We start from the raw sequence: 16,450 nt of genomic DNA, 5'->3' as shown, positions 1-16,450 counted from the left end.
GTGACACTATGCTGCTGTAGGATGAGCTGCTGGAGTGATGAGACAGCTCAACAGGAGGCTGAAGACCCAGGCAGTCTCATATAAGAGGGATGCACTGAGACTGCAGTGGGAGCACTGGGCTCATTTGGATCAGTCAAAAGACAGAGAGAATCAGGAAATAAAATAAACTTTTTCCTGATAGCTAAAAAACAAGAAATCAAAGCCAGCCCACTGGGTGATGGTGCTGGATAAGCACAAACACACAGATCTAGACCTTGCTTGTGCAGGTTCCTGCTGGCCCAGGCCTTGCTCCTCATTCACCTGGAAAGGCTTGCTCCAAGATTGTTGTTCTTTCAGGGTCAAGAGAGCAGAATCTGTACCTTTGTTAAATAAAACTCCAAAACCTAGAAAACAAACACACCCAAGGAAGGAAAAAGCAAGTGCCCTTGGGAAAGTAATAGTTCTTCCTGGCTGAGACTGCAGACTTGGCTGGTCTGTCCTGAACACTGGTCTCCATGTCTTGTGCCCATGTGAGCCTCCTCACTCCAGGCCTTCTCCCATGCATTCCAGGCAGAGTGCACTGAAAGATGTGACTGAACCAGCTGCTCTCCCCCAGGACTGGAGCATTTTGCCACATCTAAAGGTCTCTAGCACTTATTTCCTTTACCATGATTGTAAAGGTCACCACATGCAGTACAGCCACTGGATCTGGGATCTTTTATTAACACATTTTTATGCTGATTTTACTATTTTAATTCTTTGTTTGGAATGTATTTTTTTTCTCATTTCTTCTCTGTGTAACAGCAATTAAAAAATTTAATTTACTGAGTATTTTTACTGTGCAGATATGGTATCTCCTTGCTTATTTTCTGCTTTTATGACAGTTTCAGCATGGAGTATGTAGCCAACTGAACACCTGTAGTTCTGTGGCACTGTTAAGTCCATCAGTGGTGTGACCATTGCCCTGGAGCTACCCAGTGCCCACTGAAGCAGACAGACAGTGCCACAGCCAGCTACAGTATTCCCATAGGGGGAACCCTGAAACAGAGCCTCCTGCACCTCACAGAGCACATCCAACACAAAGCAACCAGGCAGCAACCACGACAGTGGCACCTGTCTCATGTGACACCAACTTCCCAGGTGCCCTGGGATGTGGAGCCCTGAACCATGCGTGGCCCTTGCTGCTACAGCCAGTCCCACATAAAATGGCCAGTGGTCCACACTTCCAGGGAGAAGGCAGCTTGCTGTAAAGGATTGCTCTGGGAAGACTGCTCACTCTCCTGAAATTCCAGACAAATGGTGAAGTCTCTCTTTCCCCCCAACACCAGCAAAATTTCCACGAGGAGAAAGTAAGGTAGTATGGACATTTTGCTCTTGTTGAGGATCTGATGCCAGTTTCTTCATCTTTTTGATGCAATAGCACAGATTCTTTGTTTCATTAATCCCCAACCAGGCCATCTCTTACCAGTGGAACAGGTTTCAAGGATTTATAGTGTAGAAATCCATTAAATGGATCTGCTTGCAGGATTAACAGAGGCTCCTTCATACTCCCCTTCTGAAGTGGGGGAGTTCCTGATGTGAGAATGAATCAGTACCAAGCAGAAATACTACCACATTATTTTTACAGCAGCCTAAAGGGGTTAAGACAGGCAAAAGCAGGTGTTGCTTTCCTCTTTATTTAATTTGGTCTTTTACAATTACTTTAAAATACTCAGAGGCTTGCTGGGAGGAGCATCCTGTTTCCCTGAACCTCCTTCCTTGCTCCAGGTGCAACAAAGGTGGCTAAATATTCTCAGACTGAGTGTGTGTCTGTAGCTGGCCACTGCTATGCTTTTATCCCACCATGGCTCCTGGAAGATTTCACTCTAAATTAGAAGAACCAGAACCAATGTATATATATGCATATTTATCTGTGACTCTGTTGATCTTTCAAGGGCTTAGATATGCTGTAATTTCTTATCTAGTCTTGGCCACCATCAGTGCAATTCCTGGACCCTTCTGGATCTCAAGCTGTGCCTTCTAGGGCCAGCTCTTTCACAAAGTGTCTCCCTTTGCAAAGCTGCAGATTGTATTTACTTTCTTGGGTTTGCAAGGATTTAAGTACTTCAGATTTATGCCTTACTCTGTGTTTATACACAATCTGACATAATTAAGTTTAGATCATCATGGAGGTCTTGCTGGGCTATCTGGGGACATAAAGACAGAATCCAAGTCTTTTCTGGAACTCAGAAGCAGGATTCTCATGGAGCAGTGCAGAAGCAAACTTATGCATGGGAGAGAGAACTGCAATCTTTGGCTCCTTTTATCACCACTAAGATACATTAGCAGATGGTATTAGAAATATCACCTCTCACATGCACCCTGCTGTCCAAAACCACTTAAGAGGGAAGCAAGATAGAAACATCAGAAGTGTCCCTGCCAAGCAGAAGCCCCACTCCACCACCTACTTTAACTGACCATTACAGAGCCACACAAACTACACCACCACAGCAATGCTGTTCTGCATCCTGAACCAGTCAGAGCTAGTTCCACTAATTACATCTTGTGTTTTGACTGCTGCAAACTTTCTGTCCCTGTGTCTAGGAGGCTTCTATAATATTTTTATTAAGAAAAAAATAAAGGAGTAAGTTCTATAATCACTGCAATCAACCCTAGGTTTTGAGTGCAAGTCTCACAACGTTCTGGCTAAGAAGCTTTATAAAGCTTTCCACTGTATAAAGGAAAAATTTCTCTGGACAGTTTTTATAGGAAGTGACCGGTTCATATTTAGGGAGTTCTCATTTTCATTCTCATTTCCCCTTGTTCAGTTCATCATTGTTCCAAATAATTCACTTTTGGTCAAACAGGCTTTGTGTTCTCTGCAATCTGTCACCTCTCAGCCTAAGGAAAATTATATTCACCCCTTCTGAGCTACAACAGCAGGAAAGATGCTGTGTCATAGAGATGGAGCAATGCCCTATTTGTTTTTGTGAATATTAAGAAAAAGGCTAAAAACAAAAACATGGCTAAGCAGGAGAATGCAAGTGTCCTTCCTTAAAGAAGTGAGACAGCAGAGTGTACATTAAGAGGGGTAGAGACAGACACTGAGAAACAGAGGTTTAGCTCCCACAGTCAGCACAGAATATTGCAGACTCCTGCACAGCTATTAACATTAACAAATTTCCACATCCCTTAGATCACTCATTACTCCTTTCCCTTAGGACAGCCTATCACCATAAAGGCCACTGAAAGTCTCTTTAAAAAGTCCCTAAAGAAAGTCTTCCAAGTCTCATCTGCAGGAGGTCCCAGCCTAACCAAGAGTGCTTTCACACAAGGTACTGTATGTCCTGCAACACCTGACTCCAGGCAGGAACTGCCCCTCTTCCAGAACTAAAATCAGCAAGAATGTAGTTCCTGAGATCTAAAATAAACCTGCAGCTAGCTCAATTTAAAGTGAATTCCTTAACTTCTAAGGTCAGCTTTACAGTATCTTTTTCTGCTTTCCCACCTCACTCAAGCTGCAAGTAGCCCTAGCAGCAGAGAGACCCTCGCAAGAAACTGCCCATGTCAAAGTAAGGAGGAGCCTCAGGAGACTTCAAGAAACATGCTCTCATTAAGGAACATCAATATAAATGAGCACCTCACCCATACAGTGCTTTTGCAAGCCTTGTTCCTTAGCCAGCTCTGCTTGTAAACAGGCTGCTTTGACTAACTTTGAAGTGGTATGTTCTTTGTTGCATCAATAAGCTGTATGTGGCAAGGCAGAAGGTAAGTCCTACCCAACAATCAGATCCTTGAGGGCATTGGATGCTGTTCCTTTGCCCCTTAGGCCTGCCAGCACTCCCTGAATCTAGGTGAGCAGCTGTGCCAGGATTCCTATTCCTATTTTGTCAGTTTGCCAGGCTAGGGAAAGCTCTTAATGCTTTTAGAAACTAGGAAGCCATCCTCCAGCTATGAAACTGTGGCTTCAGGAAGGAGTGCATCAGGGAGCATGTGAAGTGGGAGACCCAGTGACATCAAGAATTCTCAAAAAATGGTAAAGAACCATTTTCAGTCTTTTAGGTGGATAGTAGTGGCTTCAGTGAAAGAAGAGTTGCGTGTATTCTACACACAAAGATAGAGAAGTTTGCTTGAAAACCAGCGCAGGAAATGCAGGGTGCACATCCTTCCCCACCATGGACCCACCATGAGCTACTTCTGCATTAGCAGAGAGAAGCAAACCCGGGGCAGGGGCTGCTCAGCAGGTGTCAGCAGGCTGCCCTGAAGCAATGATCACAGACAAGAACAAACTTAAAGGATCTTTCCAAATATAGCCCCTTATTATTGGTGCTATATCAGTTTCATTTCAAGCTGTTTCTAGCAGTGGCTCTTCCTCCATTTAAGACAACACCAACAGGTCTTGAGGCAACAGGGCCTTTCTCTAGAAAGGGAGAATGGGAGAAATGCACTTCAGTGTCATGATGGACAAAAGGATGGAGAATTCTTCCTTGCAAATGTTTAACCTTGAAGGCTCTGTAGTTAATAAATCAAAAGCAGGGCGAGCTTACAAGGGGCTGAGGAAACTCAGCTCACACTCGCTGTTTCTAGGCACTGCTGTACATCTTGTAAGATCACTCTGGAAGCTCTTAAGTTTGGGCATGATGACATGAGGAAACCATTTGTGGGTCACGGTTAGTAAAACCTTGCCCTACGCACCTGGAAGTGTTCAGTTTCACAGGACCAATTTGAGCCAACTGGAACCAAGCTGTGTATTACAACCTGATTTAAAACTTCACTGGGTGCTTCCAGCATGGAAAAAAAACAAAACACATCCACAACAAAAAACAGAGAAGGGGAAATATGATATGTCTGATTTTCTTCCCTTTTGTGTCTTGGAAATTTTTGCTAGCTGTCATGTAATGTTGGCAAAATCCTGCCATTTCTCAAAGGAAGAGAACAGATTTACCCAGTGTAGTGTCTGGTACCTGCAAAAAAAAGCACAGAACTGTTATAAGAATGCATCAGTTGACTGCTTGGAGGTGCTAAGTATGCCATGGGTGCAGGGCAAGCCTGGTTAGGGACTGAGAAAAGGCTATATTTGCTTTTGAGACATCTAGGGAATTCATGAGACCTGCTAGCCATTTTAAGGGATCCAATACTGCTTTCAAGCAACTGAAGACAAACTTCAGTGACTTTAGAGGAAGACAAAGTTGGAGCTAGGCTGCTTTTTGGACAAGAAGGTAAGTTCTTACAATGTGGCCCTTGCAGCTCCAGCCACAGTATCTACAGACTGAACACTTCCTCTGTGGACAAAGACAAGAGCCAAACTGGCCCACAGAAGCGTGACCCACATCACCAGAACTAGTAAGTGCATTTGCCCTGAAAAACAGCAGGGTGTAAACTATACTCAGAAATATGAAATCTATGGTTACTCAGTCTGGGGGGAATTAATCCCCAACAAATCACAGCAGCTGCAAATCTGATTTAGCACAGATGATCAGCTTGCACCTACAAGTTGTAGGTAACATAAGCAGACAGCAGAGGGTACTTGAGTTGAACCACAGCTTAGACTTGGATGTGATGCTAAGATTGCCCTTGTATACAGGGTCATTGTTGGGTGGGGGTTGCTGATGAAAGCACAGCTCATGGCCCAGTTATTGCTGTGACTCACACTGTGGTTCTTCAGTGGGGTGATTAAATGGGAAGCACAGTCCTTCTGGGACATTCCATCTTGAAGTCAGAACACTCTGCTGAGGAGAGAGTCACTATGGGCTGCTTTGCACTGAACTTTCTGTTGCACATGCAAACATGCAACACAGAGCCAGTGCTTTCAAGACAGAAAGTCTTCTCCTGCACAAGTACAAATCCAAAGAGCTTGGGTATATCATGTAATTACCTGGTCCTTCTTTCCCACTATGGAAAACTCAGGCAGGAGGAAAAATATACAATATACTGCATTACTCTCAGTATCTGACCGACACACCTAACTCAACATGTACACAAACTGAAAAGCAAGAGATAAAGGACTCAGAAGTCTTATTTCCCATTAATCTGCTATGCAACTGTAAGCAAGTAATTAATTTCTTTTTTTTTCTTGGTCTGTAAATAAGATGTCAGGTTTTTGCTCCATGGGGATATATTGATGACTTCTCTTACTAATGCCATTACGTTATAAAGTGCTTTTTGATATTTGTCTCCCAAGGCACTTTAAAATACATTATTAAATTACACACAATTATAAACCAAGGCAGGTGATTTTGTAAAGGAAGGGATATTGCTCTGCGGGTGTTGCTCTGGAGCATTAATAGGGAATCAAGGGGAACTGCCTACACAGTTTCATTCCAGCGCCCACTGCAAATCTTCAATTTTTAGCCTGTATTTAAACATGCTTCTTAAAGTCTTTATTATCTTCTTTTGTATTGGTATGGGGTCCCATCAGGTAAATCCCCTGGATCCTAAATGCAGCACTGTACGGCAAAATTCTCAAGATTTCATTCTCAGAAAACATCTTACCTCCTCTTTATCCTTCAGAGTTTTTCTACCATCTCTCAGGTTTGTCTAAATAAACTTTGTGACTTGCTATTTATAATAAAGAATAGAAAATAAGTTCACATTTGCTTGCTTCCTGCTGTTCAAACTTGTACAATTGTTCCTGCTGTTCTGCCTGAAGACAGGCAGGCTGTTATCAAGGGAATGTTCAAGAGAATACATTGCAAGGAAGGCACAACCAACCTAGCTTTTCTCATTTACTACTAAATAACTAAAGTTATGTCAGAATGTAAGATCCAGCCCTGGAGTACTTCCATAGAAGAACATGTCTACAGCCACATAGCTGGAAGTGCTCTTTCTTAGCTGCAGATGTAGCTAAGAAAAATTAGTACTGATGAGGCCTGAGCAGGAGCAACTGAACAAAGGAGAAAGCATTTACCTGACACAGTGACCTCTGAATGTTGAATTTAATGTGCTTTTAGAGGCTTCTTACAGCTTCTGGCCCAGAAGGACTTGTCACACAGTCTCCTACGTCTGACAGATTTTTTTGCTTTTCATTTAGGAAACAAATCCCAGTCACACTGGGAATATCCTATCAGGCAGATGACATTTCTAATGCTAATCTTCTGTTATGTCAAGACATGAGAAGATCACCCTCCCGGCACACAAATGGCCTCTACAGTCTTTAATTTGAATTTAAACAGCATCTGTATGAACTGCTATGTAATGTGCAATACATACAGGTAGTAAAAGGAAGCCTGGTCCTGAAGAGATTGCCACTGAATGGATGGAATAGGACAGAAGGTATTCTTGTGTCTGTTCCCCAGCTGGTGACCTGAGGTGAAGAACAGGCTAGTGCTATACCAAAGGCCACAGAGGGAGCCTAAGCTTAGTTCACAGTCTTGTGTAAAAGGGCACACATGTCCCTCCAGCACTGTCAGGAATTTTTATGCTTACCTCTGTCTTTGGCAATGTCCCACTGCTCCTGTGAATCCAGAGGGTCAGTGCCTCCAGTGTCTTTGCAGGCACTGCACAGAGCGGGCTTGGCTTGGGAGATGCCCCATAAACATTATGCTACAGCTCATTAGTTTGATGATCTTGAAAACTGAGGGAAAACAGCTGGTGTGATACAGATAAACTTGTACAATTGAGACTGTGAGATAGATCCTTACACCAGGGTTGATTCTGCAGGGTATTGTAGAGCTCAGCTCATGCAAAAGTCTAGGCTGAAAAAAAAAAGGAAAGCACAGAAATTGCCCTTAACCTCTACAGAAATGAGCTCAACACTCATGTTAATAGAAATTTTACCTCAGAAAGGACAGTGTCAGGAGCTCAAGCACTGTCTTTACAACGTGTTCACTGCCCTAGGCCATTCAAAGTTTAATCAAGGATGATTTCCCTTCAGTGAGCATGAACTGTAGTTGCATGCTCAAAAAATTCTGGTTTTGATGATGACTAAAGAACTTCCCCAGTGTTTTATGGTTTGCTGAACACCACTGCTCCAGCTGCAGAGACTGAATTGAGCAGCTGACAAACGTGTGCACAGAAGACCCTGTACCCTAACTACCACAGGGAGGCTTATAAAAAGACCAGCCATGAAAATAGTGAGCAGTTATGCAGGACTTCATGGATCTAATGAGTTTTCTCCAAAAGTCAGCTTCTTTTAAACCAAAGTAATGGCTCATGTGATAAAGGCCAAAGGACAACTACAGCCTCCATAGACTTGCAGCTATATTTCACCAGATGCCCAAGAAACTCTAATTGTAGGATTTCTCCTCTGACAGGACACAGCACAGAATCTCACAGGGAAAAAGACAGTGTGAAGCATGGTGCTGTCCCAGCACAAACCACCATGTGGCTCTTCAGCCTGACAGTCAGATCCCACCTAGTGGGAGGTGTCCCTGGCCATGCAGGGGAGTTGAATCTAGATGATTTTTAAGGTCTCTTCCAACCTAAACCATTCTGCGATTCTATGAGCTGTGATGCTAAATGTTCCTTTATGCAAGATGAATTTTATAACCCAGCACAAAATGAGGTATATTTTAAAACTACAAGAAAGTAACAGCTGACAGATGGGAGTTCCAGCTGGACAGAGGCTGTAAGTGTCACCCAAGGGTGGCATTGCTAGAATTCCTGTAACTGCTGCTTTTCCTACAGCAGCTCATTCACAGCTCAGGTTCAGAAGTAGCATTTATCTCTCCTGCAATCCACCCACAGTGTAAGTGGTATTAGAGATAGGGATCTTGGTGCATTTTTCACTTCTTGGTGTCTTTGGCTCCCATTTCTAGTATGTATCCTAACAGTATATGTCCTTGGTCTGGCTCCTGCCAGGCTAAGGATATGTTGGAGTTGGAAAAGTCCATCACCTTCAACAATCCTGCAGGCTCTGTGACAGCTGAAGAGCTGTGACACATGACTGTGCTCACAGGGCTAGGCTTGCATACGTGAACACAGAGCTGTTCCTGTTTCAAGATGCTGAACCTGCAAGGGTTTAGGGTAAAAGGAACACAGAGCAAATTGTGTTCAGCAAAACGATGCAGTTCCTAAAATACTGCACATGTGTAGGCCCTGTTCCAAGGTTGGCCATTTAAGAAAAATCCTGACAACGTTTGATGTGGGACCATCTGAATTCAGCTTGGAAAGGCCACCTTCTGTGAGTACTTGACCACTACTCATTCTCCACATGTGTTTGGGAGCAGTGTCTAGAATTCAAGGCTTGCTTCTGTCTCTTCCTAGCTGACTGATGAGTTCTGTAGTATCACAGAATGTTAGGGGTTGGAAGGAACCTCTGGAGATCACTGAGTCCCCAACCAGCTGCCAAAGCAGGACCACCTAGAGCAGGTCACACCGAAATGCATCCAGAGGGTTCTTGAAAGTCTCCAGAGAAGGAGACTCCAAAACCTCTCTGGGCAGCCTGTTCCACTGCTCCATAGCCCTCCCAGTAAAGAAGTTCTTCCTTATGTTGAGATGAAACTTTCTGTGTTCTAGTTTGCATCCACTGCCCCTTGTCCTATCACAGGGCATGACTGAAAAGAGATTGGCCCCTCCTTCTTGACACCCACCCTTCAGAGACTTATAGACATTAATAAGATCCCCTTTCAGTCTTCTCAAGACTAAACAGCCCCAGGTCTCTCAGCCTTTTGGCATAAGACAGATGTTCCAGTCCCTTAACCATCCTCATAGCCCTCTGTTGGATTCTCTCTAGTAGTTCCCTGTTTCTCTTGAACTGGGGAGCCCAGAACTGGACACAATACTCCAGATGTGGTCTCACTAGGGCAGAGTAGAGGGGGAGGGTGACCTCCCTTTACCTGCTGACCACACTGTTCTTAATGCACCCCAGGGTCACACTGGCCTTCTTGGCCACAAGGGCACATTGCTGTCCCATGGATAACTTGTTGTCCACTACAACCCCAATGTCCTTCTCCAGTACATTTCCTATAATCCACTGTGTAAAGTGGACATGTGCTCACTGGATTGCTTGGATTAGTGAATTTGCTTACTGGCTTGCAAGATCCTGTTAACATTCTTCAAGTTTATTTGCTAAAGATTACTGTCCCTCTAATCAATAGCAATTTTTGAAAATAGAGATCTTGCTTTTTGCACTTTAGTCCATCTTGCAGCAGTCTAGTTAGATCTCCATAATACATAACAAGAGCAGAAGATGGGACATTAAAAATATCTGCATGTTTTTAATCAAATAAATAGAAAGTTGTGTATCCAAAACTACATTCTGCTCCAAAAGTTTTGGCTAAAATGCAATGACCTCCCCCTGCCCTTCCCAACCCCCCCAAAAAAAAATCAACCAGTGCAGCATGCTATGACAAGCATGATGCTAATGGCCTTTATGCAGAATACTCATGAGCACACAGGGCCAGAAGGAATATGGTGCATATGAACAGTGCACATTCCCCTAGGCCTAATGGGAAATAATGCAAGTCTTCAAACAGGAGAAGAATCATAGCTTCAGGCTTTACATAATTTCTGTGTTGTCTTCTGATGCAGAGGAACCTGAATGCTTTCTGATCTGAGTAACTATTTAACCCAAGGCTCTTGTCCAATACATAGAATCCTCTCATTTTTTAGCTACACCAGCTTCCACACTTAGCCAGGTTTTTTTCTGTATTATGTGCACCTACTTAGGCCCACTCCTATATCTCTTGCAAGACTCCACTGATAGTTTGAACTATTTCTTGATGGCCTCTGAGAGCCTTTTGTTTTTAAAATGCCTTAGTTATCTGGTCATATAGAGTAAGAATTCTCTATAACTGGCACAAAATAAAATCTGTCCATTTCAGCATGTCTGAGCCTTTGGCATTTGTCTGTGATTTTGATCAGTCAAGAATTTGCTGGGCTAAAAATCCAGTATTAAATTAAAAGAATGCAAGCAACTTACATTAATTCTGCAAGAGTTTTATCTTGTTTTAAAAGAGCTGATGAAAAGAGTACAGTGACATACTTGAGAAATTATTTTGTCATACATTAGGGCCTTTGGCAACTCGAACATTAAGCACCAAAGGCACCTATACCTTAAAGCACCTTTATCATTTTGATCTCTGCTGTTTGCATATACTCAGTTCTCCCCAGGAGGGAATCTCTAACTGTATCCTTAATATTTACATATTTTAAGTGAATAATATCACACTTTCAGGCACTTACAATGTATTAACAACTCCAGTCAACAATATTGAGGCTATCTTTAGTTAAGCTGTAAACACAATGCAACCCATTACACTGAGCCAGGCTGGAATTTGCCACACTCTCTCAGACTTCAGTCATAAATGCAGGGATCTGATGATCATTCCTGATCACACTCTCTCAGACTTCAGTCATAAATGCAGAGATCTGATCATCACATATATGTTCAGGAAAACTAGACACCAAACAGTGAAGGAAGCCTATTGATGGGATTCTGGGCAGGGAGAGGCTGAGGGCATGCTGAGAAGCCTGCACAGTTCACAGCTATCACCCAAGACTCATTCTGTATCCTCCAGAAAACTGTCCACTTTGAATCTGGTACCTAGAGACACACATGACACAATTACACAACTCTCTAATCACTCAAAGTGTTCCCAAGTGGTCACTATTTTTTTTAAATTGCTTTTGGATTGAGCCAAACCAAGAAGAAATTTCACTTCAGACTGCTGGAGAACAATATAAATTTCAGGGGTCCAGGGAGCCCCTTAACTAGGTCTAACCTTGACTTCTGCAGTGGTCTGCTCTATTTTCATATCTCTCTTATTAAGAAGGAGATATAATTTTCATGCACATAGTAACTGGAAAAATACATAAGTTGCTTTCAACTAAATTATGGTACATAGCTTGGTAAATCATACAAGATATACCTTCATGTTTTGCTCCACTGAATTAAGGGGGCTTTCCCATGATGTGTTGAACTCCATTCAATTTTGGAAAATCCCTCAGTAGCTGAAAAAATTGCCTTAAGAAGTGTTTCCATAGCTTACCATGAGCAATAATGGTGCTTTAAGGAGGATATTTTTTGATAGTGTGCTTGACTGTAACTTAATTAACATGAAAGTCCAACATTTTGAATGAGACAGAGGAAAGAATCCAAGAAAGAACCAAAATATTAACAGAAAAGGAAAAGCAAAATCTTGTTAGTCAGATGCTGCTGCTGATAGGAACACTCCCATGTGTTACACAAGCTGTGCTAAGCATGGATCATATGGTTGCTATCTGATGGATACAACAAAGTCAGACACTTGTATAATTCAGTTCCGGTCCAAGTCAGAAAAAAGCAGTAAGATTTAGGTAGGAAGAAAGGTAAAATGTCAGTGCTTGAAAATAGGCACCCAAATCCATAGGTGTGACTTTCAGAGTTGCTGAGTATTTTGCCCTCTCTTTGCTGCTTGTGGGTATCACACCATTTCTATTTGAGGGCTAAAAATCTCACATTCAACAGCCTATGTCAAAATGTCTATCTTGCTAGATGCCATGATGACATTTTCCTTGATTAATCAATACTTGGCCTTGCACTCAAAGCTTATCTAACTTTCCTTCTGCCTACACAAAGCAGATAATAATCTTGGTCTGACCTTGGATGGGCTCCTTGGTGACTGCACACAAAGATTTTCTTCCTTTTTTTCTATGATGTAACCTTGGACTTGGGAGCCTCCACCCTGGGCTGGGAAATTCCAGGTGATGGTGACATCTTCTTTCTTGACATCTACAACTCCAGACTGAGACACCCGTCTCTACACAGAAGAAAATCAAATTAACACAGTAGAATCAGAATTCATTGACAGCAAATTGTTTGTGTTGTGTGTATAAATACATATGTAAGTATGTGCAGAATGAAGTCAAGGAGAGTAAGTTATATAAGGTTTATTCATGGCCACAATCTTTTTCTGAAGACCTTTGCCACCTACTTCCCTTTGTTGCATCAAATGTTCAAACACTTTAATTCTTGCACTTATTCTGAAAATGAACTCTTTCTGCAAAGCCTTACAGAGCTGTTCAGAAATGCCTTCCCTAATCCACAGGAAGTTTGGACAAAAATGCAACGTTTTGGTCAAAACTGATATATATTACTTAAAGCTGGCAGTTTTCTTCCTGAAATGTTTCAATAGGTCAGATTTTCTATTTGCACTGTGTCTTCTATGATACACTCTGGTCTTGGGGAAAGGGAACTGCAAACCCTCTTTCACTGGGGATCCCAGTCCACACATGGAAAATGGGAACAGGAGGTACTTGAACTGGAACTCCCAGAAGATAGTTCACCAGTGTTTTCTAACTAAGTTGCTCTTTGGCTGACATAGTTTCTTTTTTGGCTGCAGAGCAAAATGTTTTTAAGCATTCCCTTTTAAATGCTCTTCTGTCCTCCCCCACAATATTTTGCAGAGAAAGCCACTTTTCATTGCTGCCATACCCCACTAAGCTTATGTAAGTGACACCAGAACAGCACATGGGTCAGTCTTCTCTTCTGGCCAGCCCCTGCTAAGGGGTTTCTGAGTCCACAAACAGTTGCAGTGAAAGGACCTGGGTATTTGATCCTGGCTATCAGCCTAAGCACAAAGCAGCTTCTGAGCTCTGTCCTTGGAATTTGTCCCTTGAAGTATAAGGGACAGTGTTCTTTTGGAGACTGGCAAAGAGGAAAAAGACAAAAACGATGGGAAGAGGGACTATGAAACCACATTAAAAACAGCTGGCTAAACGGTTCTCCTGCAAAAATTTATTGTTTCCAGGGGCTTGATGAGGTCCTCAGAGTTGATGGAACATATTCTGAATTAGCAGGCTTTCTTTTCCTCCACCTTCTCTGTAGCAAATGTAGTGTAGTTGCTTTCCACCACCCCTACTTTGAACCACCTCCAGCCATCCTCCTGATGACAAAGTGAGTCACCTGCTTTCCTCCATTGCCTTTCAGATGCTTTCCATGTCTTTTTACATTTCCTCCCATGTGTTTACAGGCACTCTGCCTTCTCCTGTGGGGGTTTTAATTTGTCTGCAGTGTGAGCAGCTGACCAGAGTGACATGCAGTGCTATTATTTAAAGGGTTATATCCTGTAATGGTGTAAATCAGTATAGATTGCAGCAAAACTAAACTGCTGTGTCCTTTCATTTGGTAACTCAGAATCTGCCCCACTGCAATATTTTTAAAAATAATGTCTGAATTACAGTGTCTGTAACCCAACATATCTACCAATGATTGTCCTGCTATAAAATTACAATTTTAGGACATATTGACACAGCCGAGGCAAGGACTGTCAGAAGCCAGGGCACAGATTCAGCATAATAGCTCCACTGCCACACCTACACAGGTTTTGATTGTGAATGCAGTCACTGGCTTTCTCCACCACCATTTTCTCCTCCTCTTTCACCTCAATGCCATTTTTGAACCATGTGACTTTGGGCATTGGCTTTGCCTTGAGAGGCACCTTTGATGCTTGCTGTATATCTTCACAGTAATGCTGTGTGCAGCAAAGAGCTCGAGGACAGATTCTTCAATAACAGGGGAATCTGGAAAGAGCAGAAGACATCTGAAAACTGCAGCTGCAAATACAGCTTGACATCTTTCTGCAGGTTCCCAGAAAAGGCCACCCAAAGCTGGACCCTTCGTACACCCCTTTATGTTTTCAGTACAAGAATCCTGCATTTATTTTGTGAAAGTCTTTGGAGATACTCAGCATCTTTCAGTGTGTTTTGATTTAGTTAATTTAGTTAATTTGCTTGTACAAGGAGCCTGCTGACCTCCTTTAGTTGTTCAGCTCAGCAGAAAAGGAAGGACCTCTGGGAAATAACAAGCTCCAAAGCTCCTCATTTTCCTAGGGCCTGGAGATTTGATTCCAGGCAGTTTCTAAGTTTTGCAAGGCACAAGCAAAAGTGCTTTGTGCTGTTCTTCCCTAAGGCCACACTGGGATATCCATGATCACCATAAAGACAGCAGAATCAAAGTTACTGCAACACAGGTATGATAAATATTTGTTGCTGCAGCCACAACATCCTTACTGCCATGTTTGTCCCACTGTCTGTCCCAGCAGCTCTTATCTCTTCACCTTGCCTTGTCTCAGCAGACAGAGGCGTCTCTGTGCTGCAGACGGGTCTGGAAGCCCATCTGCTGCCATCTGGCTGCCAAGAGCTGAGTAATACACACAGTTGCATATTTCTAGACATAATTTCAGAAAAGGTGTTTTTCTTGTTGCTCATGACAACGATGTCTGAAAGTAAACTCTCAAGCCAAAATTATTGATGACCGATTTATAAACACAGAAATCTATGCTTAGTCACTTCAAATCAACCAGTAGGACTGCTCAATTTTCTCCTCTTGGGAAACAAAGAAGCAGGAAGGAGTTTTGCTCATGCACATAGAAAAAGCCTGTAAAGTGCTACAAGCTCAGGTAAGGAGACTTGGTGAAGCACTGGTCCTGCAAGTGTTTGTGTACACCTGGCAGAGAGCAGTAAGGAGATGGAGCAGCTACTTCCAACAGCTGCACTCTCTGCTGCCTTGGCTCTCAAGGTGTACCTGCTGTCACACTCCTCTCTCACTCTGTCCATGATGAGTGTGCAGATGGCTCACTGCTTCACTATCCAGGTCCTTTTCATGTCCATAATGTTACTTTAAAAATTGGAGAAGGCTCTGGGGAGAACTTACAGTGGCCTTCCAGTACCTGAAAGGGCCTACAGGAAAGCTGGGGGGGGACTTTTTACAAGGGCTTGTAGTAAGAGAACAAAGGATAATGGCTTTAAACTGGAAGAGGGGAGATTAAGCTTAGCTATTAAGAAGAAATTCTTGACTCTGAGGATGGTGAGAAACTGGCACAGGTTGCCAAGGGAAGTTGTGGATGCCCCCTCCCTGGAAGGCCAGGTTGGACAGGACTTTGAGCAACCTGGTCTATTGGAAGGTGTTCCTGCCCACTGCAGCAGAACTAGATGATCTTTAAGGTCCCTTCCAACTCAGACCGTTCTATGATTCTATGACTGAGGCAGAAAACAACCACATTGCAAGAAACACGTTCTCAAACCCTGTCCCTGAATCCTCTGATCAGAGTTTCCTGGTCTGAGATGACTAAGCTGTTAGAATGCCTAGCTCCTATTCCAGTAAAATGCTCTTGTGTTTTATGGACGAAATTAATTCAGTGTTACATGGACAGAGAGATCAAATATGGGCCCACTTCAGAAGGGAACTGGAGACCTGGCCAGGCAGGGCATAGAGAAGGTTGAGGTACTCAATGACTACTTTGCCTCAGTCTTCATCGGCAAAGGCTCTGGTCACACCATCCAAATTAGAGAAGGCAAAGGCATGGACTGTGAAAAGGAAGACCTCCCCACTGCAGGAGAAGAGCAGGTTCATGACCATCCGAAGGACCTGAAGGTGCACAAGTCTATGGGACCCAATGGGATTCATCAACGGCTCCTGAAGGAACTGGCCAATGAAGTTGCAAAGTCTCTCTCCATTGTATTCAGCATGTGTGTTAGCATGTGAAGAGTACATTTACTGATTACTCTCAAAATTAGAGACTGTTAGGTGGTGAGAAGCCAACCTTTTGGGAAAGAATGGGAGCCTACAAGC

The sequence above is a fragment of the Chaetura pelagica genome, unplaced genomic scaffold (genome assembly GCF_000747805.2).
Source record: "Chaetura pelagica isolate M959 unplaced genomic scaffold, ChaPel_1.0 scaffold195, whole genome shotgun sequence".
Classification (NCBI taxonomy): domain Eukaryota; kingdom Metazoa; phylum Chordata; class Aves; order Apodiformes; family Apodidae; genus Chaetura; species Chaetura pelagica.
The sequence above is the reverse complement of the archived record's forward strand: the minus strand, read 5'-3'. Positions refer to the sequence as shown.